General features: G+C 39.2%; 1 pseudogene; it reads right to left on the reverse strand.

Moving 5' to 3' along the window:
- Positions 1-834: 834 nt before the first annotated feature.
- Positions 835-26,021, reverse strand: part of LOC113047396 (carnitine O-palmitoyltransferase 1, liver isoform-like) — a 32,068-nt pseudogene continuing 6,881 nt past the window's right edge.

Below are 26,021 nucleotides of genomic sequence, written 5' to 3' on the forward strand. Positions count from 1 at the left end.
CAGCTGGAATTAACAAAACCTGAAAATCTATTTTCAACATTGACACTGAGATAGGTCCCCTATATAACAAACTCAAATCCAACAAACAGAAGATAATTTAATATAAACTGCAAATAATGGCATCAGTATAAACCCATCTTCATATAAACACAGCAGGATTTACGACTGTTTGTCAGGGTCCACTTTTGAGGCTTCCTTGAAGTCTGGGTTGAGAAGAGTCATAAGATCCATCGTGACTTGACTGATATGTGAGCCAAGCTTATGAGAGTCAAATAAACAAGAAAAATGAACCACACTTTAGTTTAATATGCTATATAAACATTCTGGAATAAATCACTTATCCTTCAAAACAAGACACCAAATGCCTGTTAAATATTAGTATTATAAATAGTGGAAGCGGTGAATTCGTGTAAATCGGAAGCCCTTGCACTGACTGCATTTTGCCCTGCCTCAGCTTTTCACCCTGTTCCAATGACCTAAGTCAGGGAATGTTTAGGAACTCTATTTTCCCCAAATTTAAAAGACTCGGTAAGAATTAATTTCAACCCTTTAATGAAGAAGATTTCCTGTGATATCGATAGATGGGCTCCACTCCATATGTCAATGGCTGGAAAAGTCAATGTTATTAAAATGATACAGCAAAATTTTATTATTTATTACAGTCTCTCCCAATACAAGTACCGCTTTACTACTTTAAACAGTTTGACACAATATGTATGATTTTTATTTGAAATGGCAAGCTTCCTCGGATGCATTCTAATACGTTGCAGAGACCTGTTGAGAAAGGTGGTTTAGGCCTGCCTAATGTTTTATTTTATTATTATGCTTTCAATCTCAGACATCTGGCTCATTGGTCACTGCCGCCTGAGCGAGCTCCCCTGTGGTATACAACGGAACAATCTGTCTTGCCTTCAATCTCATATTTGCGGAGTCTGTCCATCAAACTGGATAAATTGTATGCATTCACAGTCTCATCAATTGCTTTAGCACATCATTATTTTGTCTTGTAGTTAACAAAATCTAGGTCTATAGCAAAACAAAAACGATAAATATGCTGTTGGAAGATAAAATAAAAAAGATAATAGTATTGAAAATGACCTTGATGTAGCTCCGTTAAAAAAAAATTGTTTAAGTTCAAGAGGATGTAATGATATAGGATTGTTTTGCTCTTACAGTCTCTGTGCAGGAATGCTTGCAGGACACAAGGAAGTTGATCATTTCCTCGCCCCATAATGGTGAGGAAACTAGCCACCTTACAGAGGAACAAAACATGGACGCAGTGAACTCATGAGCGTGTCTGTCTGTTTATGTGTGTGCTGACGGTTATTCACCGGACCAAAGCCTTCTCCCAGCGAGATGAACTCAGGAAGTTTGACCAAATAAAGTAAACAAATAAAACTCCACCTGTTGCATAGGGGTCTGAGAAGTGAAGAGGCACCAGGCCTCGGACAACACCTGCAAGTCACATATGAACCAACAACTTCATGCACACACATCCATTTAGCCATGAACGCCCTCAAACATTAACATTTTAAATAAATAAAAAAATCAGCTGCCAAGATAATGATTACGCAACACTTTAGTAAGAGATTGATTCAATGTATTATTTAATGCCATTAAACTACATCTTATGAGTGTTTGATGACTCACTGCTGATTTTGGAGTGGTCAAAGAAAAGATCTTTGAAGAAAAGCATGCAAGACATTTTTTTGGTGGCTTATAAAGATGATCTCTCATCGAAGACTGCGTGAAATGAATCAGTCTTCACAATACAGACAAAATACCCTCTTTAAGGAAAAGATACTTCCCCCTCAGGTATTTTAAGACCAGATCCAGTCATGGCCAGGCGGTAGAGGTTCTGATTCTTCTCAGCAGCCTTTCAGATATGAAATAACTGCCATGCGAGAGGTTACACGACAGCACAAAGTAATTATGAAAAAATAAAATTAAGAACTCAGTGGATTTAAACAAAAAACAGAATCAAACAGACATTTTTAATTAATTTTAATAAAATAATAAAATGTATAAATTAAATGAAATTATACAATAAATAATGAAATATAAAAAAACTAAATTTTGCATGCAAAAAAATATATATATTTACAAATTGCTTCTCTTGATTATTTTGCAAAATCATTTTCTATATCAATTAGCCAATCAACTAATAAAAAACATTTTATTTGACCATTTTTAAAGCGATTTTATTTACTACTGATGAACAATGGGGTTTCCAAAGTTGATATTTCAAAAATTTCCCAAAATGTAGAAAGAACAATGTGGAAGCATTTAAAGTATTGACTTAACCTCTCCTGCTTCCAGTGCAAGGAAAAAGGCACAGCTTTCATTGGAACAGGATGGTACGGTCTCAATGTGACCCTCGTAAAACAGACGAATTATGGAGGCTTTGTACAGTACATCAGACAGAAAGTCCCTTGGTCCTAAAGGTCAAATAACAAATGAGACAGTGATCTAGAAAACAACTTCCTGTTATTTAAATTATATTTTTTGGAACTGTACTGCAAGCTGAATAGGAGTATGAACAGAACAAATGAGACAAATTGATCTATTAGGAATGTTGACCCTCAGTATTTCTCACGCATGCTTACCATCATCAATGCTTTCGCTTTGTCATGATGAAGATATGAAGTACACTGTAGTAGGGCAGCTTCAGGGCTAGATGCACAAAGGGATCTGGGCTATTTTTTTGTTTCTTGATCGGACTTTCCCAAATTATCTGAAGGAAAACACATGATAATCCACATCATCAGCCAGTGCTTGCGCAGCAGAGAGAGACTCTGACACCTGCATCTGAACCTACAGAAAGACAGCAGGGAGAGGAGATCATTATGTCTTTGATTGGACTTCATTCTTTCAGGTTCTCTGAAAACACTGCTGTATGTTGTATCAGTGATGAAGTAAAAAATATTTATCATACTTGTGATAACACAGAGGTCACGATAGCGCTGCATAACTGATATTGGCTTTTTTTATTATTATTTAAAATATTCCCAACCCTGTTAAATATTTCATGAAATATCTCGATTCTCAAATATGTGTAAGCAAATGCTTTGGCACCTGTATGGATCATGTTAGTTGATCTATAATGGGCCATGAGCATAATCATTTAATCTGTTTACTACACATAAGCAAGGAATGAAATAATTTCCTTAGGAAATGCAAAAGGCCATATCACAAAACAATGGGCTCTGATCTCCTGGTCTTTGGGGTTCTGGGAGAATATTTATCTGACTCCACCCTGGTGTGACCCTGGGTCACAGAACCAATTGAAATTGAAGAATTCTTTGTCGTCATGTCAAAGTAAAAGAGTGGGATTATGTAGAATCCCCCATGTAGTGTGCGAGAGTCTCCTGAGGGGGTTTAGGGGATTTCTTTCCGGTCACAGTAGGCTTTCAAGTTCCTACCCCTAATTCCAGGAAGCAAGCTTCCGGGAATTTCACACAAAAGGAAGAATGGAAAGATAAAGAGCTAAAATATTAATTGCTGTAAATTATATTTTTCTCCCTTTTATGACATTGTCTTGTAAAGGGCAAAATATTGAGGCCCCTTTATCCCGTTTGGATGGGTTTCATTCGAATTGGTCAAGGACCCTAATTCTTTTTACAACTAGTAGCTTATGATTTCATTGTAATGCTTAAATTCAAATAAGTAAGGAATTTACATATTTATATAAAAACACATTCTACTGTCAGGATATATACAAGAGGCAGAGGTAAGTGAATCCAAACACCATGTTTTTTTTCTAAATCAAGGGGAGCATTCAGTGACTTCTGGTGCAGGTTCGGTGCAGATTACTCTGTGCGGGGCTGAATGCAGGTGAGAACATCTACTGAAGATATGTCAATGCCAAGCTGTCCCAGTACGTTAATCCTTGTCTTTTTCTTTCAGATGTGGACACAATCAAGCAAGCTCAGAGGGAAACACCGGAAGTTCAGATGAGCACCGGATCACAGGTAACAGGGGGATAAGCTGGATTCCTGCAAGCAACAACCCAGAGGTTAGTGTTTCAGAGGTGAATATACTTTACATCTCGAATCCTTGGTGCATCAGCAGGTCAGCATAAGGTATATTCCTGTTGGAGGCTTGATGTTGACCTGGGGGCTGTTCCATAAACCAAGATTAGAGTATAAGCCAGGCTTATTTCGGTTAGTCAGGCTTATTTTTGGTAGATTCGGTTTCATAAATCAAACTTAAAAAAGTTCAAACTCAGTTCCCCCGGCAACTTATGATGGCAAATTAACCTGGTCCGGGGCAGGCTAACTGTCAGGCTAAGTCTGAGTTCAGACTTAACGAGCATACCATTTATACTCACCTGCTGGTATTTCGATGTAATTTTATTTTACTTAACCACTATTAATATTTTTTTTTAAAATATAAATAAATAAGGAAATGTACTTTACTAATAAATGTAAGAAATTATAAGGTATAAATACACTAAGAAATGTTCAAAACTTGTGTGTTTAATTGGTGAGTTTGGTTAATGAGTTTGGTAATTAATTAAAAGTATATAAATAAGGGAGCTGAACTCGTCTCCAAACTTAATCATGGCATGTCCTTTCATAGAAGAGGTGGTGGATGAGGGAGCTATAGTCTTGCGGAGGGCATTTCAAAGAGAGAGAACTTTCAGAGACAGGTCAGACCCATTGGCTTTTAATGACAGCTACCTGTATGAGCGATATAGGTTCTCAAGAGATGGGATTGCATATATTTGTAGATTACTAAGCCCATACATTGCAAATAATAGACACCGCAACAGAGCGCTCACAGTCCCACAGACGGTGTGCATTGCACTTCGCTTTTTTGCCAGTGGAACATTTTTGTACACAGTTGGAGATGCAGAGAATATCAGCAAAGCATCAGTTTGCCGCTCTGTACGAACTGTGTACCTTTCTTTAAAAAGACTCAATGTGTTCATCACATTCCCTGGCCACAAAGCTATTCGTACCATTAAACATGCCTTGGTAATAGCTGGTAAGTTCAAATAACTATAAAACATGGAAATATTTCTTGACTGTTGATTTTACATGGGAAAACTTAAAAAAATAATTTTCCTAGGTTTCCCAAATGTTATCGGTGCATTGGACTGCACCCATGTGCGTATTAAGTGTCCGTCTGGTCCACATGAAGCGGACTTTGTGAATAGGAAATCAGTACACCGCATCAATGTACAGGTACGGTCCCACTGAGACGATATTGAAGGCTATGCTCTAGCACTGAGTGTTCTGTACTAAACTGGGCACCAGTGTTTAGTTCATTGCAATTAAAATGTAGTGACCTACAGGTTTAAATTTATTTTAGATTAGTGATGCAGATTGCATCATCACAAATGTAGAGGCCAAATGGCCAAGGCTCTGTGCATGACTCCAGAATCTTTAGAGCCTCAGCTCTCTACCAGCAACTAGCAAGAGGTATGCTAGTAATCACTTAAAATCGCAAAAAGTCTTATAAAAAGAAAAAAAAACATTATATATCTATATTCATTCTGTCTATGCAGGAGAATTCTCAGGAGTTTTGCTGGGAGACAAGGGATACCCATGCCTGCCTTACCTCTTGACTCCCTATGCAGGAGCCCCAGACAGAGGCACAGCACTGCTACAACATTGCCCATGCACGCACAAGAGGTCGTATAGAGATGGCATTTGGGCTGATAAAGTCAAGGTTTCAGTGCCTGAAGCACCTCAGAGTGACTCCACCTAGGGCATGTGACATTGTGGTTGCTTGTGTAGTGCTCCATGACATTGCTTGTCTGAGGAGAGAGAGGCAACCAAGGATTGCTGAAGAGGAAGACTGGGGCAATGAGGCAGTATTGGAAGAAAACGAAACAGGCAGACTTATACGAGACACATATGCAAATAATTATTTTGCTTAATATGATCTAAAACATGTGTAGCCTTTAAAATGTTCCACTGGCCCCTCAACTTTCCTCCTTAGTTGAACAAACACACAGAAGTCAAAGTATATAATGTGATTTGTCTTTATTCAGAGTGAATCTGCCTGTTAGGGGTGAAAACACACAAATAAATGTTGTGGAAAGTGATCAAAAAGGTCTTTTTTTTTCCTTTTCCTTTTTTAAAAATGGTAGTTCTACTTGCATTTTTCTGTAGCTGTTGAATTTCCAGCTCCAACTTCCTCATCTTCAGTTTTTTATACTGGATGTCGATATCAATCACTTCCATTTGTTTAAGGAGGTAGCGTTTATACACTCCTTTTATGTTTTCTGGGTTCTGTAGCAACATAGATTTAAGTTATTTCATTGAATACTCTTGTCACATTGTTTTCATTTCTTAATACTCACTTTGTCACATGTGGTCCCAGACTGAGAGGGCTCTAGAACAGTGTCAGCATCCTGAAAACACATTATGATCATTTTATCACACAAGTACACTTTTTTTATAGTCAATAAAAGTATCACATGGAACCTGTGACTACCTCAGGCCTCCTTGAACATACAGACACAGTCTCCTCATCCTCTTCAACTCCCATCACTTCTCCCTGTGACCACTGATTAAACTCAGTTAAAATCATTTGCTTACATGTCTTATTTAAAAGGTCTCATACTCACAGGCAACATGATGTCTGGTGGATCCATACAGCATACAGAATCTTGATAGAAAAAAATATATATTTTTTTTACCAAAATGCACCATACCATTACAGTAGCACAAGTACTTCTACGTGACATTACTGCTATGATGTACTTAGGTTTACAATGCCTAAGGAAGGAGGAAATCAGTTAGTCAGGGAGGAATAATGCTAATAAAACACACACACCTTTTATATACTCACTCCTTATACTATGTGATATCATTTTAGATGATGTCCCCCCCTCTATTCCCTCAAGGACGGGCCTCCCTTTATTAATTTCCAAAGCCAGCTCCTCTGCAGGAGTGAAGCTGGCTGGTGGTGGCCCTCCCCCAGTGCCAGCAACCTCAGTCTTCTTTTTGGTCGCTGCAATAAAAAAAAAATACATAAAAAAAAAAAAAAAAAAACCTGAATAGTTGTAACTTCAAGCTGGCATTGATTACATATATACATCCCATTAGATTTACTTACCATTCTGAACTATATTTTTATATTTTATTTTCACCTGCTGCCAGGTTCTTTTTCCTTCACTTAAGTTGCTGCTGCGTGAAAGCAATTAACGTTACTGTTATTCACACACAAACTTTGCAATGTATTGTGACACACATTCAATGTTGATAAATTATTTTAAATAGCTTACACCGCTACTTACGCATTGAGACGATCAGCAATTTCCTGCCAACCTTTCTCTCTTGCTTTATTTATTGCCGCTGTATTGCCTTTTTTGGTGATGACATCTTTAAATTCTTCATATGTTTCCAATAGCAAACGCTGTTCCGTTGCCGTGAACATCGCTGCTCTATCTTTTCCTTTTGTTGCCATGGTAGCCCACAGTAAATTGATTGACCCATGCTCGACTTTTCAGGACTTTTAAACAATGGCATGCACGCGCAATTATCTAGACTATTTAAACCTGACTCAAATTAGTAAAATCACATGATCCTCAACTTACTGTTATGGAACCAATTTAAGCGCGGATGTTTAGCTTGGCTCATTCAAGTCAGGTTTTGGACTTTAATCCCTGCTTTTCTAAGCTGCTTTTATGGAACAGCCCCCTGGTGCTGTGGTGAGTGTTTTATGGTGCGCTGTGATGAGGATGCTAATGGTGTGCAGGTGTGGGTGATTAGTACTCTGGGGAGAGTGATCGTTGTGAGGTGGATGGGACCGAGCTTAACTGGTCCCTGACAGTACATTCAGCCATTGAATACTATGGGCCAAAAAAAAAAAAATTCCTTTCAGGTATACTTTTTATAATGTAATATTTTCTTCATACTATTTATATTTATTTACTTAAATGTGTAATTTTCTTTCAGGTATACCTTTTTTATTATGCAGATATATATATATATATAGATATATATATAGATTTTTTTTTTTTTTTTTTTTTTAACTTTCTGATACACAATACCCTGTTGGGGCATCTTAATGGCTGCATCATTTTAAGACAAGTGGATTTGTTGTGTTATTATATTCAAGAGATTATAAGATTCATGCAGCCTTTTTTGGGTTGGCATCGAATGTTCTTCAACTTTTATGCATTATAATTTATTGGGATTGATCTGTTGAAAGCAGCTATTTTGAGTCTGATGCTAAATGCTCTCTTTCCTCCTATTAAAATTTGACATTGAAGGGACACATACATTTGCACACATATTTGCCACACATTAAAATATGAAAATAAATGCAGAACATGTACACATAAGACACTATTAACATGTCTATATGTATGAAACCATTCAGAAAAATTTGGGCACAAATGGATTAAACACATTATGCCCATAGAGCACACTGTATAGTTGTTGGTGCTACTAAATGTGCACATAAAACACCTTAGTGCTTTGCATCTTAGACAATCTGTAACTATATGTTAAATTTGTTTATCTTATTCGTGGAACCCTTGGCTGTTTCCCATATGGTTACAGTGTCTATGTACAGGAGCGGGTTGCCACACGGTTACATTGTGATTCATAATTGCATTATCTAAATGCCTTTCTAAATTGGCTTCTTATTGTTTAATTATGTAATTTGCATGGTACAATTTTACCTGACTAATAATACATTGTTAAATTTGATTTATTCTGATCTTTGCTGAAATCATTATGACTAGTAGACTGTGAGGAGGCTTTTGTTACAGCAAATCTATGGCCAGGATAGGTCAAATTGAAGGTTCATGAATGATAGGAGCAGTATGCACGTCATCGGAAACATTCTGACTTCTGTTTATCATTGATATTAGCAAGTTGTATGGGAATGTCAAGGTGCCGGTTTGATCTGGGTTTGTTTATGTTGTGTCCTGGTCTGTCTGGAGCACATGGCTGCCATTTGGTTGTTTGCCATGTGCTCTATTCTGCAACTTTTTCGGCATGACGTGACATTTCAAATTTTTCTGGTAAACCACTGTACCAAAACATTTACATTTAAATTATATGATTAAATAAACTATTGGCCTATTGGACTTTTGATGTGTTATCTGTCTAATGAAAGAGCGTGTTGTCACGGTCAGGGTGACATAAGTGACCAGGAAGCTATAAAGTATGGAAGGCCTTATTACTAAATATGTCTTTACACATAACGTGTCGAGGTCTCTGTGTGTGCATGTTCTGTCAGTGTAACCCAGGTCAAAGATTGAGCTGATCAGAAAAATAAATATAATTTGTAATAATTATATTCTCACTCAAAATGCTGAAATAGGCTTATGTGTTAATATGTGTAACATAATGTGTTGTAAAAGTTGTTCTGGTGTGTAATGAACATTTTATATAATTAAATGCAATATAATAATTAAAGTGTGTCCTTGTCAACAAAAAAAAGAAAAAAGAAAAACGGGCGCTGTGTATGACGTCACTGAAATGAGACGCATAATTGCAGAGAGAAGAGAGTACCAGTTTCAAAGATCGCGAGTGAAATCTAAGTGGAGGCAAATATAAAGTTCATCCTTGCTTAATATACGTAGATACAAATTTGTATGATGTTGTAACCCTCATATTAACCTTATTTGGATCATTCTAGTGATAAATGATTGATTTTGGAGTGGATTATAGACGATTGCGAGCCCTGTAGAGCCCGAGGCTACTGATTAATGGTGTATTGAAATCCCCCGGATTTGGTGAGTTTCATTATAATATAATATTAAGTTCTCTGAAATTAAGTGTTAATGAGTTATATTCACGTTCTGAAATGTTTTATATGAGTTCATGTGCATTATTGTTCAGATGGTATGTGTAATGTGTTGTAACTGTATGTATTGTATTTCCGAAGATCTCACAAATGTGAAATAATCGGAGTAATATCATTTATGAAAATGTTTGTCACTATTAGCTCCTCAAAGACTAAGCAATAGTCAAAGAGCAAAGCTAAGATGAGACATCTAAAAGGCGAATCCAGATCGCGTTTGGAAAGGAAAACCCGACTGGGAGGACTCTCATTGCATCCGATGGGGCATTAAACTCAGAACATCGAACGGGTAAGCCTCGCCAGGCGGGGTTAAAAGATGTGAGGGTAGCTGAGAGTTTTTTTTATTTTTTTTATTTTGCAGGATTTGGCGAGAGGACGAGACTCGTAGCGCCGGACGGTTAAGCCTCGCCTACTGTCAAATGGAAAGGTAAGTTGCGTGGCCGAGAGACTGTTACTGACGTCCGAACGGAGCACACGCATCGAACGGGTAAGCCTAGCCGACCGTAGAGTGGAAATGTAAAGGAAGTCTGTCCAGGAGGCTCTCGCCGACGTCCGAAGGGAGCACGCGCATCAAACGGGTAAGCCTCACTGACGACAGAAAAGGAAAAGGTAAGGTTGTCTAACTGGGAGGCTCTCGCCGGCGTCCGAAGGGAGCACATGCATCAAAAGGGTAAGTCTCTCCAGATGTGGGACAGAAAACGTAACGATAGGTGGCCAGGAGGAGGCTCTCCCTCGCAAAAGATGTGAGGGTAGCTGAGAGTTTTTTTTATTTTTTTTATTTTGCAGGATTTGGCGAGAGGACGAGACTCGTAGCGCCGGACGGTTAAGCCTCGCCTACTGTCAAATGGAAAGGTAAGTTGCGTGGCCGAGAGACTGTTACTGACGTCCGAACGGAGCACACGCATCGAACGGGTAAGCCTAGCCGACCGTAGAGTGGAAATGTAAAGGAAGTCTGTCCAGGAGGCTCTCGCCGACGTCCGAAGGGAGCACGCGCATCAAACGGGTAAGCCTCACTGACGACAGAAAAGGAAAAGGTAAGGTTGTCTAACTGGGAGGCTCTCGCCGGCGTCCGAAGGGAGCACATGCATCAAAAGGGTAAGTCTCTCCAGATGTGGGACAGAAAACGTAACGATAGGTGGCCAGGAGGAGGCTCTTGCCAGCATCCTTCCTGTTCCCCAAAAACAACTGGGTGAGCCTCGCAGGCCGTAGGATGGAAAAGGTAGGTTTGTGTGGTCGTTAGGCTGTCGTCTGCGTCTTATGGGAGTTTGCTACTCACGGCAAGAGACGGGTAAGCCTTGACGACTGTAGGAAGGAGGGAGGGTTTATTTGTGTGTTTGGTACTTGCGGCATCAAACGGCTTGCTTGTAGGTTTTGTGACCTAAACCATATGTAATGGTCGTGGTTCCATAAATTACAGGATCCGTGTGTTGGTTAGGGGGATGAGGTCCTTGAGCACGTGAACTGACGATGCGAGTGTTAGGAGATGCGCGATGCTTTGGGAATTATGCGCATGCCGAAATTTAAATGCCCGAGCAAAGAAAGAAGTTTCACGTTTAGAACAACATGGGCTGTCAAGGAGGGTGGAGGAGATGAGGATTATTCGATCAATCTTTTCCTTTGGCAGGGAGAGCTGAAATTTAGCATGGCCGGATATGGGCGGCTGGGTTTGCCTTGGGCGATGAAATGACCAGAAAGTCATCTAAAAGATGGATAATATATGGGCTTGCATAATTGTTGGAAAGGATCCAGCAAACAGCTTCGGATAGCATATCAAAAACTTTGGGGCTGCTTTTGCATCCGAAGGTTAACCGGACGGCGAAATAGTACTTCTCTAGCCATCGTATCCCGAACAGGTGCCAAAAGTCCGGATGGATAGGCATCACTTTGAAAGCAGAAATGATGTCTATTTTTGCTAGCCAGGCTCCTCGGCCCGCCATTTTAATCAGTTCGACTGCCTGATCTATGTCTTGGTATTTGAGTGAAAATTCATCGAGAGGTATCAAACTATTGATGCTCGGAACTGGATTTATGCGGAGATGACAGGTCTACTATTAAGCGTTTCTTACCTGAAAATTTTCTAGTAGCAACTCCGATTGGGCTGACTCTGAACGTTTTGAAGGGGGGTTTATTGAAGGGCCCGATCATGAAGCCTGACTCGACTTTTGATAAGGTTAACTACTATGTCGGGCTCTGCGAGAGCGGATTGGAGATTATGGCAGACCGTGTTTTGGGAAAGCTCGCATATGACGCCCAGGTTAAAACCGTGTCTGAGGCCAGACAGGAGATCATTTGTAAATTCTTTGTCGGGATGGTGTGCTAGTTCGATGGTCATGCGAAAGATATTCACAGGAGTCGATAGGTTATTTTTAGATTTTTTATTCACGGCTTTAAACACAGGGCAAACTATGTGTACGTGATCACCGCCACAGAACTTGCAGCAGTGTAGGTAGCGGCAGTGCTGTCTGATACATCTCCCGCTGTTGAAAGCGATGCATAGCTGCGTGCTTTCTGCTCCTGGTTGGGCTAGACGTGAGTTTGCTGAGGTCGCTGATCTTGGGATGTAGCTGGTGGATTTTGCCGGGGGAGTATCAGAGTGTTGAGTTGCGTCCGGATTTATTTTGGGCAGGTTATGGTGGAGTGAGCCACGGACCTGCAGCCTGCGCACGAAATGCTCCTACAGCCTAGAAATACGCGGGTGTCCTAGTCGGAGTCGATCGCTCCCCAATAAGGGCACTGGTTCCACTGAGTGATTCGGATAGCGCATTTAGCGGAAAAAAGCTTGTGGTAAGTGTAAAAGTGCCCCCCTCCATAGGACAACGCGGGTTCGGCTATTATCGACAAATAGTGATTGAGTTCGCATCACCTGTGGGGGAAGGCTGAACAGATTATCTCGGTGAAACAGTTGAATGCAATGGTGAATTCGTAGAAGGAGAGTAATCGAGATTAAAGGGGATTTGGATTTTTTTGCGTGACTAAGAAATCCCCGCAGTCTATTTGGCAGGTTGAATCGGTAGTGGGCAGGAGAGAAAGGAGAGACGAGAGATCTACATCCCCACCTGCTAATATCTGTGCTCGGATGCTGTGAGTCACTTGGAGAGGTTCGAGGGCGAGGGCGTTTGATGGGGCGGGCATTGGTGTAGCCGTGAAGAGTGAATGGGTGGATTTCGCTTGGAGGAGGATGGTGGCAACATGGCCAGGCGTTTGCTTGGGCCGTGGGCCCGAAGCTTGGATGGGTGAGAGTCGGGGCTGTGTTAGGCGGCCAGTTCGGCCAAACGTTAGCATGAGCAGTGGGCTTGGAGAGGGGGGAGGCGGGGCATAATGTGACAGCCAGTTCGACCAAGCGCTAGCTTGAGCCTCGGGCCCGAAGCTGGAAGAAGTGGGAGGTGGCGCTGTATTTGGTGAACTGTTCGGCCAAGCGCTTGCCTGGGCTGCGGGGTCAGTATTAAAAGTTCCGTACAATGGGGCTGACATGGGTGGAGGAGGTGGCCAGGAGCCTCCTTGAGCTTCAGGGCCCTGTGCTGTTGGGATTGAAGCCGCAGTGGGAGGCTGGGCTCCAGCCGACATAGCGGGCACCCCGGAGCTAGGCCTTGCGGCGGAGGATGGTGGAGTGCTTTGATGCGTATTTCGAGGTACTCCTTTCTTTTTTCCTTTCTTTGGTATTGGGGTTGACTGAGGAGAAATGTTATTATTTAGAGAGTTTGCATACAAGTCGTAAAGTTCGGATTTATTCAACTTGCTTGAAGGTATGATGTTGGTTTTGGACAGGGCCTGCCACAGACTCGACAACCGTCCATTTCTCGATTGGCGGAATCATAGGCCCGGCCGAGCGGTAGGAAGACATGGGGGAGTCAGCCGCGGTTCTCGCTGGAGGCGGCGAAGGTAGGCCTAGGCGTCTTGGGAGGCGAGTGGCTGCTCGCGCCGTACCGCGCCCACGGGTTGGAGTCTGGGGCACGATTTGGTTGCCACGCCGGGAAGGAGTGGCCTTGGAGCCGGCTGGCTGCGGTGATGGGGCCGGAGAAGAGCTGGATGAGTATTCGGACGAGGAATCTCGGTTTTGGGACATGGTGCTATGCATGCGGACCAAAATGCTGATAAACCATCAATGGATAGAGGTAAGTCAGCGATATTTATACTATGGGATTGATTACTTGATTATGGTCCACCTGTGTTGGTTAGGCTAAGTATCTGACACGCTCCTCTCGAATCTTATTAATAAAATTACATTTATCGCGGTGTCAGTCCCGCTTTCGCCAAGGCGGAGCTGTGGCTGCATTCGCTGGGTTCGCAGATAGATCTGCTGGAGGGTATGGAGATGGGCGCGTCCCTATCTCCTACCTCACCCGCCAGATCTGCCCGATCTCTGGGTTCAGAAGCCCGAGCTGCGGTCCTTCCCCCGAGTAACGCCCGTGACGCACCACCATTCTTTCTCCGAGGAGATTGAAACGGAGGGCGTCGATGAGCTCGCAGTTGCACAAACATAAGCTGCATAAACATTAGTTGCACAGACATCAGTTGCACAAGCATCAGTTTCACAACCATATTATGCCTTAACTTTATAACGCGCAGCATTAACGAGGAACACAGCTCGCGCAGTCAGCTCTCGGGGAAAAATAAGGGGGCTGACTGTACTTCTCGCATATTTGGGGACCGGTTGAAGATGGCTCTTCCTTTATCCACCCATTTTCTAAAAGATCTAGAGTTCATCCTCGAGGTTCGGAAGCACGCGCAGTGGTTCCTTCCCCTCTGTGAGCTCGCAGCTGCAGCTATTTATCTCCGAGGAGATTAATACTGTTTGTGTGATTAAGTGGCTCGCCTGCTGCTGAGGCAACGCGTGTATTACATCATTTTCTGTTTTGATGTGAATCTTACCAAACCAGACGTCTTCACTCATCTGACTGGTTAACTGCATTTAATTCTGAGGAATTAAATTCAGTATTTACCTGACTATGAGAAGTTAGATATGAATTGAATCAACAAGGCAGACCGTGTTTACTCGTCTGATTGTTTGTTTGCATTAAATTCACGAGTTCACACTTATATATAATTAGCTGAAGTTTTATAATGCATATTTGGCGTGCTGTCCGGGGAAGGGCTCCGAGCTCGGGAATGGCCCGAACCTAGAGTACCCTCCAAAAAACAAAAGCGGAAAGGACAGCCGCCAGACTAATGATCCCCCCACAATAGCTTTGAGATCTGGCGGAGCTGATATTTAGAAAGTCAGCTGGTTGGCAGGTCGGAAGAGCCTATGAACTCCAGTGGGAGCAACATATTTGGAGAGAGAGGCCCTACCGGCTGCTAGTATTGGACTATGTGATTTGGGACACCCGGTCGGGAGGTCTCGAGCCGTTGCACAACCAGAGCACCTCACTGTATTGGAACGGATGAGCACTACCGGCCGATAGAGGAGGAACAACGTGATTGGATGGCCCGAGTTGCCTCGACTGGAATAGGTCACGGTGTTGGCGTATGGGCCCTACTGGCTGATGAGCCCCTGCTTATCAGTGGGCAACCAGGGCTCTCTAGAGCTGAACTGTCTTGTTGCTCTTGTGCTGTTACTTTCTGCCAATTGCTCAGGAACCCCTCCCCTAGAGGCCTCCTGCTGAGCTGACATTTACCTTCTTGGATTCGACTGGAATATCTTCTGGTTATCCTCTCAGACTGTGGCTTCATTCCGGTTTTGAATTTGAAACTCAAACCTTTGTTATCCCTGCAACTGATTTCTCTTCCGCTACCACCCTGACAGGAAAAGGGCTAAGTGAACTACACTTTTTGGCATAATGAAGCAGTAGGCGGCAGGCAAAACAGGTATTAGTCTACCCACACCTAACATCATGACTAACATCAGACTGGCGAGTTTGAGAAGTGCTCTAAAACTTGTATACAGCTGTGTTTACCTTGGACCTCAGAAAACACAGCGGACCAACACCAGCAGATGACATAGCACCCCAAACCATCGATGACTGTGGAAACTTTACACTGGACCTCAAGCAAAGTGGACAGTGTGCCTCTCCTCTCTTCCTCCAGACTCTGGGTCCCTGATTTCCAAAGGAAATACAAAAATTACTTTCATCCGAGAACATAACTTTGTCACTATTGCTTGTACACTGTTTTTTTTTTTCTGTTGTTTCTACCACATCTTTTCCTTCCCTTTACCTCTGTATTATTTTGCTTGGACACAGAGGTCTGTGAAAAGCCAGCCTCTTTTGCAATGATCTTTTGTGTCTTACCTTCCTTGTGCAAGGTGTCAGTGGTTGTCTTTTGGACAGCTGTCGAGTCAGCAGTCTTCCCCATGATTGTGTAGCCTACAGAACTATACGGAGAGACCATTTAATTAGCTGAGTGTGGCACCAGGTGTCTTCAATATTGAACCTTTTCACAATATTCTAATTTTCTGAGTTACTGAATTTGGGAACATTTGAAATATATCAGTCTGTGTGTAATGAATGAATATTATATACAAGTTTCAGTTTTTGAATGGAATTAGTGAAATAAATAAAATTTTTGATGATATTATAATTATATGACCAGCACCTGTATATATACTTCAAGCAAAGCGTCTAATACCTATGTATTGGAAGAAAGTGGAAAAGCCAGCCATTACATTTGTACCAATTGCACAGTGTATCAACATCATGTCCTTTTGTTTGTCAATGGAAAGTATAACATATATTCTTAAAGGTAAAGTGTGTGTGTGTGTGTGTGTGTGTGTATATATATACGGAAACCATTTATATACTTTTTCAATCTCAGATTTCTGTAATATAATGGAGGGAGAGAGAGATCCAGTTACTTGATTATTTTATCACCCTCAGCCACGATTTATTATTAAGCCATCAGCCAATTACCCCTTACTCAAAATTACCCTTTTTTTTCTGTATCCCATGTTTATTACTAACACTCGCTAATTCTCTTATTGTGTAGTGTTTTGAACTGCCTTGTGTCCTCTTTTTCTTTTCTATATTTTTTCTCTCCCTCTTTCCTTGTGTTTTCTTCTAGTATCATTACAGTTTTTTTCAACTGCTTACACACAAAATTATTACTTGTCACACAATTTCTAAAACCTGACACTCAAACACCAGAACCACACACTAAATCTGCAAAACCATACACACATTTTTGGCCTTTTACTCACTTTTCAATTTCGTTAAACACTTTTTGCAAAACACAACACACAATTTTCTATGCAACACACAAAAATCTGACAGGAAGTTTCTTGATTTCCTTTTATAAACACAACCAATCAAATTGCCACACTAATTCATCAGTGCCTCACACTAACTCCTCACATGTGCAAACACTTGTTGCTTTACTTAAAAACAACCAATCATAACTTTAATAGTGGCCTATAAATAGGCCAAAGGTCAAGTAATAGCTTTTGGACAATGGATGCAAACAATGCAGACAGAGTAAGAGGAGTTGGAGGGAGAGCCAGAGGACGAGTTCGACTAAGAGGAGTTGGAAGGGGAGCAAGGTGAGGAAGAGGACATTGTCCAAAAGCTATTACTTGACCTTTGGCCTATTTATAGGCCACTATTAAAGTTATGATTGGTTGTTGTTAAGTAAAGCAACAAGTGTTTGCACATGTGAGGAGTTAGTGTGAGGCACTGATGAATTAGTGTGGCATTTTGATTGGTTGTGTTTATAAAAGGAAATCAAGAAACTTCCTGTCAGATTTTTGAGTGTTGCATAGAAAATTGTTGTGTTTTGGAAAAAGTGTTTAACGAAATTGAAAAGTAAGTAAAAGGCCAAAAATTTGTGTATGGTTTTGCAGATTTAGTGTGTGGTTCTGGTGTTTGAGTGTCAGGTTTTAGAAATTGTGTGACAAGTAATAATTTTGTGTGTAAGCAGTTGAAAAAAACTGTAATATGAACTTAATAAAAACCTTGTAAAGTTACTAATTATAACACTTTCATTGTACAGAATGAGAGCAAAGAACATTTTCATTATCAAAGAATATTTTCACTGATTTCAGTCTAGCAAGAGTTCAAGCAAAAAAACTCCAATTATAATTACTGTGAATTGAATGTCTTACATCGTACGGACATCAGCACTATCCGAATGCCTCTAAGCTCAACGGAATAGTGTGTGATTGGATATAATGCACAGTGCTGTAAAACGCAGCTGTCTCTGGCTCAGTGCCAGCCAGCAAACACCGATATGAATTTACCTGCTGGTGTTATGCCACACTAAACGAATTAATCACGCAAGTGTGATCGTATCAAATATAAAAATATTTTATTTGCCTATTCTCTTTCTTTTGAAAGCTGCATTCAAAATCCACTTGGCTCAAAAATCTAAAGGGGGCACGTGCCCCCTCGGTTTGAATGAGCATGTCTCTGTGGTATTTTTCTGTAACACCTTTTTCTACGTAGCCTACCTTACTGCACATTTCACCACAGTTTTAAAGATAAATGACCTCTGAGGTGCACTAAAATATGGTTTCAATACGCGAAACCTGGCATTTTTTTATTACATTGATATAGGCATGTATTGCTATTGCTGTGTTTTTATTATGTTGCTTCAGGTAGCCTACGTATTGTGGCACGGCTCATCTGTAAGGGCAGGTGAGTAGAAATATTCACCCAAAACATAGACCTCTATATAAAATTCAAAAATAAGAAAGTGTAAATGTATTCAGCATACTGAAACTCAAATTCATTTCTAGCTTCTGCAGTGGGTAGTCGCGCCGGTGCCCTCTTGAAATCAATAGTGCATCACATATTTTACAATGTAAATCTGTGGTGAAAAGTGGAACTGCAGCATGCTCTAATTGCATGGTTGACCTCATTGCAATGGATGATGTCAGTATGCTTTCTAACTGTGCGCACAGTGACGGGCTTAAAGGGGAAGGGTCGCTGTCATAAATTTATTTATAGAAATATTGTAGAGTGTGATATTATGTTGCCATTTATAAATAAAGGTTTAGAAATAAAAGTATTAATTGCCACAGTCAAATAAAGATTTTTAAATTTAGGTTAAGTGTCACTAAATAAACAAGTAGCCTATATGTTCAGCTAGCTGTCAGCCTCTTACAAGTGGGCTTCTGGAAAACAGTTCAGCATATAAACAGCCTTTTATTTAACAGAGTAGAATAATCGGTAACACTTTAGTAGTTACTTCATAGTTATTTTTCTTGAACCTTAACTAGTAGATAATTAATAGTAGTTCTTCAGGAGATATCACAGAATATATTAGTTACTGATTAGCTAACTGTTACTTAACACAATCATAAAATTGTATTACATACTGATTAGTTAACACATCATTCTTAGTAGTTAACACTAGTGAGTTAAGTGTTAATGAATAATCACCTGTTAGTTCTTCAATAATTCCTTATTAGTTATGTAGTAAGTAAGAAACAGTATTCGGAAAAAAAAGTGTTACCGAATAATCATGGCTGATAGTAAGACATGCAAACTGGATGCAAAACAGGTGTCCTCACATGATTTGGAGCTGAGCAGAAGGCGGAACCAGAGCTTTTTTTAATTGATTTCATATGGAAGTTAATTAAGTTAATTTGGGAATGACCTGACATGACACACATTGAACATAAAGAATAGGACAGATCTGTCAAGCAGCCTGAAGCGAAAAAAGGAGAAAACAGAAAATTGGTTAGCATAGGCACCAATTTATATTTCTGCCCACACTCTATTTCACTCCAAACCAAATAAAACATTTTATTCAAATGAGGTTGTCATGCAACAACTGTACCTTGTGCTGTACTCCTCATTCCTCAATCCAACATAGTAGCAGATTGTGACAATAAGCACTTAATTAAAATGACCATTAGGCTAAATAATAAAATAAAGTGAATTCACTGACCATTATCAGCTTGAAAATGCTAACAAAGATGGATCCGTTATTTTTGTTACAGCAGAAAGGTAATGTGTTATTTCACCAGTCAGTTATGGATTTGAGTGCACAGGTTTGTGTCAGACTCTGGGCCAGTTTTTTTGTCCCTCATGTTTTGAGTTCATTGTTCCCAGGTGTTTCCAATTATATTGTCTCATTAGTTCCAGGTGTGTCTCGTTCTTCCCCAACTGCCCTGTGTATTTAAGTGAGTTTTGTTTTTAGTTCTTTTGTCAGCTGTCAAATGTCATTCTGTGTTCCTGATGTGTTGAGTCCTGTGATACCTAGCATTTGTTAATAAAACCCTTTTGATTTATTTACTTCTCCTCTCCTTGCTCCTTCGGTGCTCATGTGTAACGTGACAGTTTGAGGGTGCACATCTGAGTAAGAGAGAGCACACATCCTGTTTGAAATCCCCAATGCTTATTTGCATGTGAACTACAGAATATACAGAATGATTAAGGGATTACATTTTTATATAAAAAAAGCAAACAACCTGCATACATACATGAGCCAGTGCAACATTACTGAACCTTGAAGATATGAAATTCATATAGGTTTCCCTTCAATACGGGAACATCAGATTACACCAAGATAAGATTGCCTGGCTGTGAACTGTACAAAAAAAGTTGTGTAACTCATACGTGCGCCACTGCACTAAACAAATATTTTCAAAACCTTTATCACTTTAGTGCACTATAGGTGTACCATTTATTATTATTATTGTTTTACTGCATTTAGTCAAAAATAAAAAATATGAAATTAATAACTAAACATTAAATTAATAAATACATTAATTGCTAGTTAATAAAAATTAATTAATTAACAGACATAAAAATTGCTTTATTAAAATGCTATGTAAATGTAGCATATTAAAAGCATTTAAATTAGTTCATGCAATTTTTGTATATAAATAAGTCTTTTTTTTTTACATTATTATTTTTTAAGGAACACAACTGATATTTCATCATTTCTATTCTTTTGATTAATTCTAGGATTTCTAAATTGCCTAAAGTATCCAGGTGTTGGCTTTATATATTTATATACATACACACACACACACAAATATATTATATATACAAATATATATAATATATACAAATATATATATATAATTTAGGTGCATTTTTATTATTTCCCAAATGATCTGCCAATAGGGTAAGAAAAATATGGCAGCGGCTATTTACAATAAGTGGAATTAACATACTTTCTTCATGATAGATCCTATTTACAGTAGGCTAAATACAAATAAATTTATGCATTTAGCAGACACTTTTATCCAAAGTGACTTACAGTGCATTCAGGCTATACATTTTTACCTATCATGTGTTCACGGGGAATCGAACCCCCAACTTTACACTTGTTAACGCAATGCTCTACCACTTGAGCTACAGGAACACATACAATGAGCTCTAGATGCTGTTTACATTTCATGAAAATCGTGATATATTCTATTTACCATTTAAAAGTAACAATTCTTTGCAATAGTGTAAATAATAATTAGATTCTATTTCATATTGAAAGACACACTATTTGCACCTCAGTACTGTTGTATATTAACAGGATGCAATTGTAAAAGATTGTAAATAATTATATTTATTAAAATTCTAAACACTTATTATTATTTAACACTCGTTAGGCACTTTACTTCCACTTTTAGAACATTTTCTTCATTTTTATTGAAAATAAATTCTAACGTGATGTGTTATCGGGTTTGACAAACCCTATTCTGAAATGGGAAACCCAGAGTTTCTCTCCTTTCAGGGTTAACATACTCAGAGTTTACACTTAACATCCTTTCTGAAACAGGCCCCAGGTTGACTACAAACAAAACATTTTACGTTTACCAATAATAATTTCATATATTATTAGTTATATAATAGTTGTTGCCATCATTTATTAGAGAAACAAAACATTTATTTATTAAAGTGATCCCCTCCTACACTTTTTGATTGTTTTACTTTTTGAAAGATTAGATTTTTGTAATTTATTTTTTATGTTTTCTTTTTTTAAGATCAAAAGGATAAACAATTCAGATTTATTTTCACAGCCTTCTTTGAAAATGTACTCTAAGGGTGCCAATACGTCTGACCACAACTGTAGTTAAAATTACAATGCACCATAAGTGCCTCCATACATGTATCTACCATCTGACGAGATTTAGTAGGCAATTTTGCATGAACTTTCTCAAATAATTGTTGCTTTCAGGAAAAAAGCACTGCTTTTATGGTTCAAACAAAGACTAAAGTGGGCATATGATTATTAAAACAATAATGCATAAACTCACTGCCTGTTTTGCAGCAACTGATAAGGATAATGAACTAGAGTTGTTTTGTTCGTGTTATCATCCTTAACCAGACACAGACACACATTGCTGTTGAATAGCATTGAATCTGTCGATGAATCTTCAAAACATCATGAACATTGAGGGAGGAGAAGGAAGAAGGAAGATGTTATGTGTACAGTATGTGCATACATGCATGGTTTGCACTCCTCCTCAGATGGTTGGCAGATTGAATGAAGAACCTGATGTGTGACATGACATGAGTAACATGCCAAGGTTTGATAAGGAACACAGAAAGCGTACAGCAAGAAAAGAGAAAGCTTTTCATCTTGCCTCCAGTGGTTCAGTATTTCCCAGCTCAAACATTGGGGGGGGGGGGCAGTGGGGAGCTCTCAATCCCTCCCCTGCAGTTCCCATCCACCGTGTAACCCACATGAAATGTGTCTGTGGCCAGAGTGAACTAATAGAGTGAAATATGCAATCTGAAAAACATTCAGCCCAAACAAGATTAAAACTCTTTAAAGAACATCACACATTTGATCCACACACTTTGTATGTGAGGAGGTGTGAATGTAATGTCTTCTGCAGAAAGCTGCTGGGGAGGTCATCAAAGTGGTCTTTGTCCAAAAAGAACACCCACGGACACTTGATTTACATGTTCTAATATCAGAACCCAAAATGACACAGACAGTGGGTTGGTGACTGATATTGAAACTTGAACCATGACATTTGATGTACGATGAACACCCAGTTCATTATAGCTCGGAGACTCCCACACTTACTCACAGGTGGGCCACTATAGGAGCATCGGACCAAGAATGTTCTGCATTTAGCACATTCTTTCCATTCTTATAAACCACAACAGAAAATGACTCATTAAACCACCTGAGTTAAGGAGGACAAAAGTGAAGCAATGTCCTGGACACGCAAACACATTATGCTGCTCTCCCACCTGTCATAGCATTTTCGGCGAAGGAGGGATTTGGCATAGCGGTCCAAGTTCACGGGGGGATCTTCCCCCATCATGCCTTCTTCCTGATCATCCAGTGTGACAAAGTTTGCCGCTTTTCAATGCACTCCAATGATCGCTTATTTACTCCAGAGCTGAAGAACTGCTTCTTCACCTGAGCCCAGGGCGTCCTGACAGGACAGTGACAAAGAAAATCAGTTAAAGACCCACACAAAACAAACATCTCATTAAAGCATTTTTACTGAACTATCGCAGATAACATGCACTTATAACCGAAAAACTTCCTTGTAGACATCTCAGTGAGATCTTAATCTTGAGAATGTTAGTACGGTTATATTTGACTTTGAATCAGGAAGAACATGCATTTTCCCATGCTGCTTATCTATTGTTGATAAACTGTAAAAGGTCCTAAAAAATGAATTTGAAAATATTTAAAAAATAGGATTTTTTCTGACTCTTAAATAGTTTACAGCCAGAAGGAACAGGGCTGACAAACAGAAGAAACACTGTGCACAATCTAAAAACATCCTCATTTAACATGGATTACTTATGTAACACTAACTGCACCATGGTATTTTGGCAGAAATGTGGGAAAATCATTAGAAATGTATTAAAGGAGTAAGGGAATATAATTACAGTATTTTTGTGATTAAGTAATAGCGATTGTGCATTCATGTACTGTACCTTTTTTCATAAAAAAATACCTAGAAAGAGATACATTTTTACCACAGTATTGAGTGGTTATTATTATCTAAATGTATGCTACTATTGAAGACCAGTGGTTAATTTTAATGAAAATCAAACAGTATATAATACAAGGTAATAAAAATGTGAAATTTATTGTGATAATTATCATAACATATCAATTTATCATACCCTATACTACCATATTTTCAAGCTTATATTTAATATCAAGAAAACATTTAGTTCACTGTTCTGGCTGAGCTCCAGGAGCAAACGTTTGTAAAATTTCTTCTTTTATTTAAATCAATAAAAAAAGAAGGATTAACAAATTTTGCTGCTTTTAGTCTTTGTATTTATGTATTTACATGATATCTTAATCATGAAATCTGAAACCTTCTGGTCAAGGTTCCTATCACGTTCAGTTAGGTGTAGCATCATGTATGACCACTGACAAATGGGCACGTTATAGGCAATATTGAAATATTCATTTGAAAAGCACTTAATTAGTGTGAGTGTCAGCTTGTGAACAAATGCCATCACAACAGTAGAATGATTCACATTTCAGGTCACAATTCAGCAAAGAATTAGTAATGTATTAAGTAATCATTACATGATTAAAGAGTTCCAATTAATTAACAGATAGTATGCCTTTTCAAATAAAATGAAAGACATCTATGTAAGGGATGGATCCTAATAGTCAAAACAGAGACGAGCACTGCTTCATGTTTGCATTATTAATCTCTAGGCTGAGGTTCATAGAGGTGATGCGAATGGCTGCTCTCCATTAAACTCTGAGAGGATGAGTACTTTATATAGCAGTTACAAACTAGCATTAGAGTGTGAGAGAAAATACAGAGAGTATAAAATTGCTTTCATTGCAAGTATCGTTCTTGCATTCAAGCAAAGGTCATTTTATCTTTAATGTAGTGCACAGCATCTTCGCATTTCCTGTCTAAGCGTGATGCACAGTTGCTTGCCCAGGCTTTTGTCATCTCATTACTTTCCCACATGCATAGACTTTCAAAGAGAAAAAAAACAGTAGCATTAAACAGAACTAAGTGAGTGCTTATATCTTGCTGCTGAATTAGCTGCTTTCTTCAGGTTCAAGCCACTGATGTTCTGCATCCCACACCCGCTGTTTAAAACTCTTTGATGTATATCTCTGTAGCACTATTTCTAGGCTCTGTGAAACAGTGCTTTGTGTGATCATCACAAAACCTCCTTTCAGCACTTTCTCTGGATGATGGGTTGAGCTTTCGTGATTAGATGAATTACATATTGTAATGAACCTTTTTGAAATCTATGTCTGTCAAATAGAACTCAACAACCAGCCACTGTACCAGAGGAAAGAACACTTCCTTTATTAAATATAACTAAATCTTCTAAAAAGGCAGAGGTGCAAGAATGAGGATGGCTTGAAAAAGGCACGGGACAAAATGCAATGATCCAAATCAGTTCATCCACGCACACACAGCGAGTCTTCAAATTCAGTATATTAATACAGTGGAGCGCCCTGTTGAAAACAGCATATCAACCTACACTGCACACATAATTAAGGCATGGTACTCCGTTCACTATACTCCCCCTGACCCCGATCGACCTTCACACACACATGACTGATGGAAACTTTTTTCTCCAAGTTATACTAAAGAAACTTGAACTGGGGGAATATAGTTAATATATATAAACATCACACAAAGCTTTAAAATGACTTCAGAATAATTTGAATGTAAGGCATAAGTTACGTAGACTATTGTTAGGATATATTCAGGTATTTTATGGAGTAAAACAGCCCCTATCCTGGTCAGTTTTTTTTTTTTTGGAAAAGAGCAGTTTGAATATTTTGTGTCATACTGGGTTTAAATGACAAAAGTAATCAAGATAATAATTATATAATTTGTAAGTGCAATCACCTCAGGGGTGCAAATTCACTCCTCATTTTCATTACCTCTTCCAGTGTAAATATTTATTATTGCCAGTGACAAATATGAGACCAAGACAACCAGGGGTGTGTTTCCCAAAAGCATCGTTAGTCAACTATGGTCGCAGGTTCCGTCGTTACCAACATGTTTCAAAAAGTTAGACCGACACTATTTGAGATAAAGGTATCAAGTTGGTGTGATACCTTTATCTCAAATGGTGTCAGAGTTTAATTAATTTAAGTGGGTATAGTATATAAAACATGAAAAATATGGATTCTGTGTATAAAAACAAAAAAGGCATTATCTTGAAATCCAAGCCTTGTGCATTATAGGCAATAATATTTATAGATTTTTTTCCAGTTGGTTAGTAGGTTTATTGATTCAAGCTGTCAGCACAAGCAGAGTTGGCGATAAAAGTTAAAGTGGGCGTTGAAAAGGGATCATTTTTGGTGTTCCTCTTAATATAGGTATGAAAGAGTTTAAAACGTTACTTAAAGGGAGGGAAGACAATAAATGTCAAAGTATAAAATCAGGCACA

The sequence above is a fragment of the Carassius auratus genome, chromosome 28 (assembly GCF_003368295.1).
Source record: "Carassius auratus strain Wakin chromosome 28, ASM336829v1, whole genome shotgun sequence".
Taxonomy (NCBI): Eukaryota; Metazoa; Chordata; class Actinopteri; order Cypriniformes; family Cyprinidae; genus Carassius; species Carassius auratus.